The sequence below is a fragment of the Arachis hypogaea genome, chromosome 4 (assembly GCF_003086295.3).
Source record: "Arachis hypogaea cultivar Tifrunner chromosome 4, arahy.Tifrunner.gnm2.J5K5, whole genome shotgun sequence".
Taxonomy (NCBI): Eukaryota; Viridiplantae; Streptophyta; class Magnoliopsida; order Fabales; family Fabaceae; genus Arachis; species Arachis hypogaea.
In genome coordinates, this window is record NC_092039.1 from 34070792 (window position 1) to 34079149 (window position 8358).

Here is an 8358-nt window from a genome sequence, read left to right on the forward strand (position 1 = left end):
CAGAGTTATTCTGCTTAGAACTCTCTGTCTGTTGCTGAGAAGATGATGGAAAAGGCTTGCTATTGCTAAACCTGTTTCTTCCACCATTATTGTTGTTGAAACCTTGTTGAGGTCTCTGTTGATCCTTCCATGAGAAATTTGGATGATTTCTCCATGAAGGGTTATAGGTGTTTCCATAGGATTCTCCCATGTAATTCACCTCTTCCATTGAAGGGTTCTCAGGATCATAAGCTTCTTCCTCAGATGAAGCCTCCTTAGTACTGCTTGGTGCATTTTGCATTCCAGACAAACTTTGAGAAATCATATTGACTTGTTGAGTCAATATTTTGTTCTGAGCCAATATGGCATTCAGAGTGTCAATCTCAAGAACTCCTTTCTTCTGACTAGTCCCATTGTTCACAGGATTTCTTTCAGAAGTGTACATGAATTGGTTATTTGCAACCATTTCAATCAGTTCTTAAGCTTCAGTAGGCGTCTTCTTCAGATGAAGAGATCCTCCTGCAGAGCTATCCAAAGACATCTTGGACAGTTCAGAGAGACCATCATAGAAAATACCTATGATGCTCCATTCAGAAAGCATATCAGAAGGACACTTTCTGATTAATTGTTTGTATCTTTCCCAAGCTTCATAGAGGGATTCTCCTTCCTTCTGTCTGAAGGTTTGGACTTCCACTCTAAGCTTACTCAATTTTTGAGGTGGAAAGAACTTTGCCAAGAAGGCATTGACTAGCTTTTCCCAAGAGTCCAGGCTTTCTTTAGGTTGAGAGTCCAACCATGTCCTAGCTCTGTCTCTTACAGCAAAAGGGAATAGCATAAGTCTGTAGACATCAGGGTCAACCCCATTAGTCTTGACAGTGTCACAAATTTGCAAGAATTCAGCTAAAAACTGATGAGGATCTTCCAATGGAAGTCCATAGAACTTGCAATTCTGTTGCATTAGAGAAACTAATTGAGGCTTAAGCTCAAAGTTGTTTGCTCCAATGGCAGGGATAGAGATGCTTCTCCCATAGAAGTCGGGAGTAGGTGCAGTAAAGTCACCCAGCACCTTCCTTGCATTGTTGGCATTGTTGTTTTCGGCTGCCATTTGTTCTTCTTCCTTGAAGAATTCGTTCAGGTCCTCTAAAGAGAGTTGTGCTTTGGCTTCTCTTAGCTTTCGCTTCAAGGTCCTTTCAGGTTCAGGATCAGCCTCAACAAGAATGCCTTTGTCTTTGCTCCTGCTCATAAGAAAGAGAAGAGAACAAGAAATGTGGAATCCTCTATGTCACAGTATAGAGATTCCTTTAAGTGTCAGAGGAAAAGAAGAGTAGAAGACAGAAGTAGAAAATTCGAACTTATCAAAGGAGATGGAGTTCGAATTTTGCATTAAGGGATAGTGTTAGTCCATAAATAGAAGGATGTGAGAAGAAGGGAAGTGATTTTCGAAAATTAAGTGAAAAATTTTGAAAATATTTTTGAAAAACATTACTTAATTTTCGAAAATGAAAATGGAAAAGAAATCAAGTGATTTTTTTGAAAAAGATTTTGAAATTAGAAATTAAAAAGATTTGATTGAAAACTATTTTGAAAAAGATGTGGTTAAGAAGATATGATTGGTTAAAAAAATGTGATTGGGAAGATATGATTTGAAAAACATTTTAAAAAGATTTGATTTTGAAAATTAAAAACTTGACTAACAAGAAAAGATATGATTCAAACATTAAACCTTTCTCAACAGAAAAGGCAACATACTTGAATTGTTGAATCAAATCATTAATTGATAGTAAGTATCTTTGAAAAAGGAAAGAAATTGATTTTGAAAACATATGATTGAAAAGATATGATTTGAAAAAGATTTGATTTTGAAAAACTTTGAAAACCTGAAATAAAATTGCATTGAAAAACAGAATCTTCCCCCTTGTGCCATCCTGGCGTTAAACGCCCAGAATGGTGCACATTCTGGCGTTTAACGCCCAAAACTATACCCTTTTGGGCGTTAAACGCCCAACCAGGTACCCTGGCTGGCGTTTAAACGCCAGTCTGTCCTTCTTCACTGGGCGTTTTGAACGCCCAGCTTTTTCTGTATAATTCCTCTGCTGTATGTTCTGAATCTTCAATTCTCTGTATCATTGACTTGAGAAGACACAAATTAAAAATATTTTTGGATTTTTAATAATAAGAACAAATCAAAATGCAACAAGAATTAACTAACAATGCATGCAAGACACCAAACTTAGCAGTTTGTACATTACTGACACTTACAAAATGAAAATGCATATGAGACACACAAAACACTCAAGTCAATTGAATTCAAAGATCAGAGCACGAAAATTATCAAGAATTACTTGAAAATCCTTAAGACACATGAATGAATGCATGCAATTGACACCAAACTTAGAATGAGACACTAGACTCAAACAAGAAATTTTTGGATTTTATGATTTTTCTGAATTTTTTTGGATTTTTCGAAAATTAAGTGGAAAAAGGTATCAAAATTCTTAATGAGAATTCCAGGAATCATGCAATGTTAGTCTAAAGCTTCAGTCTAAAGGAATTAGACATGGCCAGCCAAGCTTCAGCAGGACATTGCATTCAAGAGCTAAATTGATGAGAATCAATCAGCTTTCGTGATGATAAGAACATCACTTTGAAACACTAGAATTCATTCTTAAGAACTCTGAAGAAAAAAAATACCTAATCTAAGCAACAAGATGAACCCTCAGTTGTCCAAACTCAACAATCCCCGGCAACGGCGCCAAAAACTTGGTGTTGTTGCCGGATCTTGGCACTGATGTTACCAAAAGCTTGCTCAAAACTTGAACAATCCCCGGCAACGGCGCCAAAAACTTGGTGTTCAATACCATGGCATTACACAACTTCGCACAACTAACCAGCAAGTGCACTGGGTCGTCCAAGTAATAAACCTTACGCGAGTAAGGGTCGATCCCACGGAGATTGTTAGTATTGAAGCAAGCTATGGTCATCTTGTAAAACTTAGTCAGGCAAACTCAAATAGTAATGGTGATGAACGAAAATAACAAAAAGGTAAAGATAGAGATACTTATGTAATTCATTGGTAGGAACTTCAGATAAGCACATGAAGATGCCTTCCCTTCCGTCTCTCTGCTTTCCTACTGTCTTCATCCAATCCTTCTTATTCCTTTCCATGGCAAGCTTGTGTAGGGTTTCACCGTTGTCAATGGCTACCTCCCATCCTCTCAGTGAAAACGATTGCATATGCTCTGTCACAGCACGCGGAATTCAGCTGTCGGTTCTCGGTCAGGCCGGAATAGAATCCATCGATTCTTTTGCGTCTGTCACTAACGCCCCGCCTGCTAGGAGTTTGAAGCACGTCACAGTCATTCAATCATTGAATCCTACTCAGAATACCACAGACAAGGTTAGACCTTCCGGATTCTCTTGAATGCCGCCATCAGTTCTTGCCTATACCACGAAGACTCTGATCTCACGGAATGGTTGGCTCTTTTGTCAGACGAGCACTCGGTTGTCAGGCGATCAACCATGCATCGTGCAATCAGGAATCCAAGAGATATTCACCCAATCGAAGGTAGAACGGAGGTGGTTGTCAGTCACACGTTCATAAGTGAGAATGATGATGAGTGTCACGGATCATCACATTCATCAAGTTGAAGAACAAGTGATATCTTAGAACAAGAACAAGTGGAATTGAATGGAAGAACAATAGTAATTGCATTAATACTCGAGGTACAGCAGAGCTCCACACCTTAATCTATGGTGTGTAGAAACTCCACCGTTGAAAATACATAAGAACAAGAGTGATCATTGGTTTTGGCCCCAGAGAGGGAACCAGAAGAACTAAGATGCCAATACAATAGTAAAAGGTCCTACTTATAGAAAACTAGTAGCCTAGGGTGTACAGAGATGAGTAAATGACATAAAAATCCACTTCCGGGCCCACTTGGTGTGTGCTTGGGCTGAGCAATGAAGCATTTTTCGTGCAGAGACTCTTCTTGGAGTTAAACGCCAGCTTTTATGCCAGTTTGGGCGTTTAACTCCCATTTTGGTGCCAGTTCCGGCGTTTAACGCTGGGATTTCTGAGGGTGACTTTGTACGCCGGTTTGGGCCATCAAATCTTGGGCAAAGTATGGACTATCATATATTTCTGGAAAGCCCAGGATGTCTACTTTCCAACGCCGTTGAGAGCGCGCCAATTGGGCTTCTGTAGCTCCAGAAAATCCACTTTGAGTGCAGGGAGGTCAGAATCCAACAGCATCTGCAGTCCTTTTCCAGTCTCTGAATCAGATTTTTGCTCAGGTCCCTCAATTTCAGCCAGAAAATACATGAAATCACAGAAAAACACACAAACTCATAGTAAAGTCCAGAAAAGTGATTTTTAACTAAAAACTAATAAAAATATACTAAAAACTAACTAGATCATACTAAAAACATACTAAAAACAATGCCAAAAAGTATACAAATTATCCGCTCATCAGCTCCACATCATCATCATCCTCATCCTGAAATACATCTTCCACGCCATCCGGTATTCCACCCTAACAGATTATGGGACCACATCATCAATGCCGACCATGGCAATTGCAACATCAACTACTGACCCAGTATCAACCCTTTTTCCATCAAGAGTGCGATTTAGATCAGCAGCAAAGGACGGAGAGGCCACCAAAACTGCCTCAGGCTCAATCATGGATAGAGATGAAGAGGCACCAATAGGCCTCTAACTCGAGCTGGGTGCCGTGGCTAAAGGCAAAAGATTCTGACTAAAACCTCCTGAACTAGAGACCACATCCACAAGTTTGGCCAACAGCTCAGGGGTCCTAACCTCCGGGAATTACCGATGACAATGGATCAGAACTTCCAAATCTTCATTGCTGCCTAAGACGAACGAATCATAGTTTACATCATCCCACAAAACGAATATCAAAATTCTATAGAATAACTTTTTCACCCCTTTCACGCCCTACAGCCCTAATTTTTCGGATTATAGTATCCTAAAACTCGGTGAAACTCATCGAAGGTTTCATGAAAATATTAAGCAGATCCTTATTTGTAATCTTAATTCTGGAATGTGTTTTTTTCTTAATCGATCCTCTATAGTGTACCAAAACTAAGACACTCTCATCACTAGCCATTACGGGGCTCACTATGATGGAGAATTCACATTCCACAGCTATTTATACATATTAACACCGTACTAAATCGAATTACCCAACATCCATTTATACATGTTGCTAAAACTTTAGTAAATTTGCTTCCCCTAATTCGTTTTGTTCACTTTGATCTTGAAGGAGGTAAATCAAATTAAGCTACTTCGATTTACTTGGAAACGTTCCAACCATGCATAAATCGAATGGGGAAAATTCAATTTACATGGAAACGTAGACATGCATGCATAAATCGAAGGAAGCTATTTCGATTTACATGAATCTCTACTAAATCAAATTTTCCTGTTTTGATTTACATAGAACTATGCTAAATTGAGTTTACCTGCTTCGATTTACATAGAAATGCCCTCTAGGAACTACACGTAATGATTTTCTATTTGGGTGATACACGTAATTTTTCCTTGCCTTTGGTTTATGCACATGATTTTCCCAAAAAATTATTTCTTAATGTAATACGCAATATGAAAATGAAGGTACCAGTTTATTTCTATGGATTCAGCTTTTAAGAACATGATGCTAGAATGTCATTTTGCACACCTAATCTGATTCATTATCACCAATTATTTTTCCAAGATATTAACAAGATTAAGGTTAATCAACTCAAGACTTAACTTAAAATAATCAAGAAGTATGGAATTTCTGTCAGAGTTTCTTTGTGAATTATTCAAAAAAGAATAGTGAATCAAATAGCGCAACTCTTAGAGGTGTGTATTACACACATTTTTCTTTAGGTTTAATTTGCCCCCACTAATGTATAATAGTGTGAAAAATAGGTTACTCGCAAATTTTCTACAGGATACAATGAAGAATACTTGACTTATTTATGCACTCACACAGTCAACAGGGACGAATTTAAAAATATTATCATGGGGCTAATAACATATATAATATTAAAAAAGTATACAAAAAAATTATATAATGTAATATGTATTACAAAAATATATTGATAGAGAATATATTTTAACGTACAAAAAATATGTGTATACTTTTTACTAACGAAGTGTTCGATTCTTCGTATCATAAAATTTATCGATAATAGAATTTGTGTTAAATTTTTTAGCAATTTTATTTTCAATATAATTAGCAAGAAATTCATCTTTTATTTTGTTTCTGAGTTATTCTTCACAATATTCATTACTGAAAAAGATCTCTTAGTTATAGTAGTTGAAATAGAGAGAATTAATACCAAATGAATCAAGAAGTACAATCACAAAAAGAAAAAGAATCTTCTTTATAAGATTTGAAAAATTTTATTTAATTAAAAAATATTAGTAATAATATCTTTTTCAGATTTTTTATTATTGTTACTTTTTAGATATTAGAAATCATTTAGGTTGGACAGAACTTTTATTTCTACGAGACTAAATACTAAATAAATATTTTAAAAATTAAATCATACTTAATAACATATTACTATTATTTTCTTTAAAAAAGAAGTGGGGGGGGGGGGGAGGGTAAGGCCGAGGCCTCCACTCGTCCCCTTGTGTTCGTTCCTGAGAGTCAAACCTTATACTAAATGATAATTTACATAATAATATTCTCTATTCTTTCTTATACGCATAAAAAAGTGTTGAGATGAATTTTTGGCAATAATGAAATGAAGGATACATACATGCAACTAAACATAACTTCTCAAATAGTTACAACCTTTCAACAGACATAACTTTTTAAATAATTACAACCTTTTAACAGACATAACTTTTCACATAATTTTGTAAATATATCTTATAATTCTCTACCATTTTCAAAATTCCTTTCCAATTCTATTATTCTGGAAGTTTTATGCTTTCAGTAGAGGTATCTTATTATTTGAACCCTAACCTAGTAACCAGTGGTATTCACTTATCCGAATTTAAAATGGTAGATAAATTTTTAACCATTTAACTCATATGAACAAGCATGTACTAATAACACATAAAATTTGGGTATCATTTAGATGCTATATTTAATATGACACATTTAGTATACTACATGGCCTTGTGTCTTGTATCCTTTTGTGAGCGCTTTAAGAGTAAACTCTAAACTCCAAGAACTGGCCTCAGTTCACACTCATATAGATAGACTCTATCAAAAGTATCCCATAATTAAATACTTTAGCAATAGGTCTGTTAAGAACAAAATTCATCCTCTTCCTTTATACCGTTATGGTTCTAAGTACTTTTTACCTTGAGATGAAAGAAATAATTATGAGTACTTGTAATTACTCTAAGAATTTATTTTACCGCATTGAACTCAGGATTTGATGTTACTCAAGTGTGAGATGGACTTTCACCCTTTGTAATTATTTAAAATGCGAATTTTAGTTACATCTCTTTTGATGTTTTAAACACCAAATTCCTTGTCAATTCTTTCATCAAAGGATCTGCAAGATTTTGTTCTGACCTTATAAAATTTTTAGATATAACTCCATTGTCAATAAAATTTTTAATAACAATGTCCTACTCCATTGTGCCTAGATTTTTCATTATAAACTTGACTATAAGCCTTTGATAACGTTGCTTTGCTATCAAAATGTATAGAGATTGGTGCCATTGGTTATAGTCAAACTGAAATTTCATGTAATAAATCTCTAAACCATTTAGCTTTCTTGCTTGCTGCTGCTAAAGCAACAAATTCTGCAGCCATGGTAGAATTCGTTATGCAAGTTTATTTCTTGGATCCACAAGAAATAACATCCCTACCAAAGGTGAAGATCCAACCACTTGTTGATGTATGATCTTCTGTATAACTTATCCAACTGGCATCTGTGAATCTTTCTAAAACAGAAGGTTCACCACTATAGAATAAAGTATAGTTTATTGTTTCTTTCAAATATTTTAATATTCTTTAGAGATCATGCCAATAGTCTTTACTTGGATTATTGCTTGTATACCGACTTAAACGACTTATAGCATATGCTATATCTGGTTTAATACAGGTCATAGCATACATTAAGTGTAAAACCCGGTTAATTAACGGCTAATTAACCCATAAATGAGAATTTATTCTAGAAAGCCAAAAATGTTATTTTTATGGCTAAATGTGATAGAGGAGATTGAGACGAGAATTTCGGTACCAATTTTATAGAAATTGGACCAAGATTGGACCGAACGGGCCAAACCGGGCCAACCGGACCCAAAGTGGGCCCTTGGCCCAACTAAACTAAACCAAAACCCTAGTTTTCAGCACTCTCTCTTCTCACAACACACTCAAACACGCTGAAATGGTGGAGAGGAAG

The 8358-nt window shown here is 35.8% G+C and overlaps 1 non-coding gene across 1 annotated transcript; it reads left to right on the forward strand.

Annotated features, from left to right (window-relative positions):
* The first annotated feature begins 574 nt into the window (after positions 1–574).
* On the forward strand, positions 575–682 carry LOC112799306 (small nucleolar RNA R71). The gene has a single exon (XR_003200881.1). It is a non-coding gene; the product is annotated as a small nucleolar RNA R71 (small nucleolar RNA).
* Positions 683–8358: the final 7676 nt, after the last annotated feature.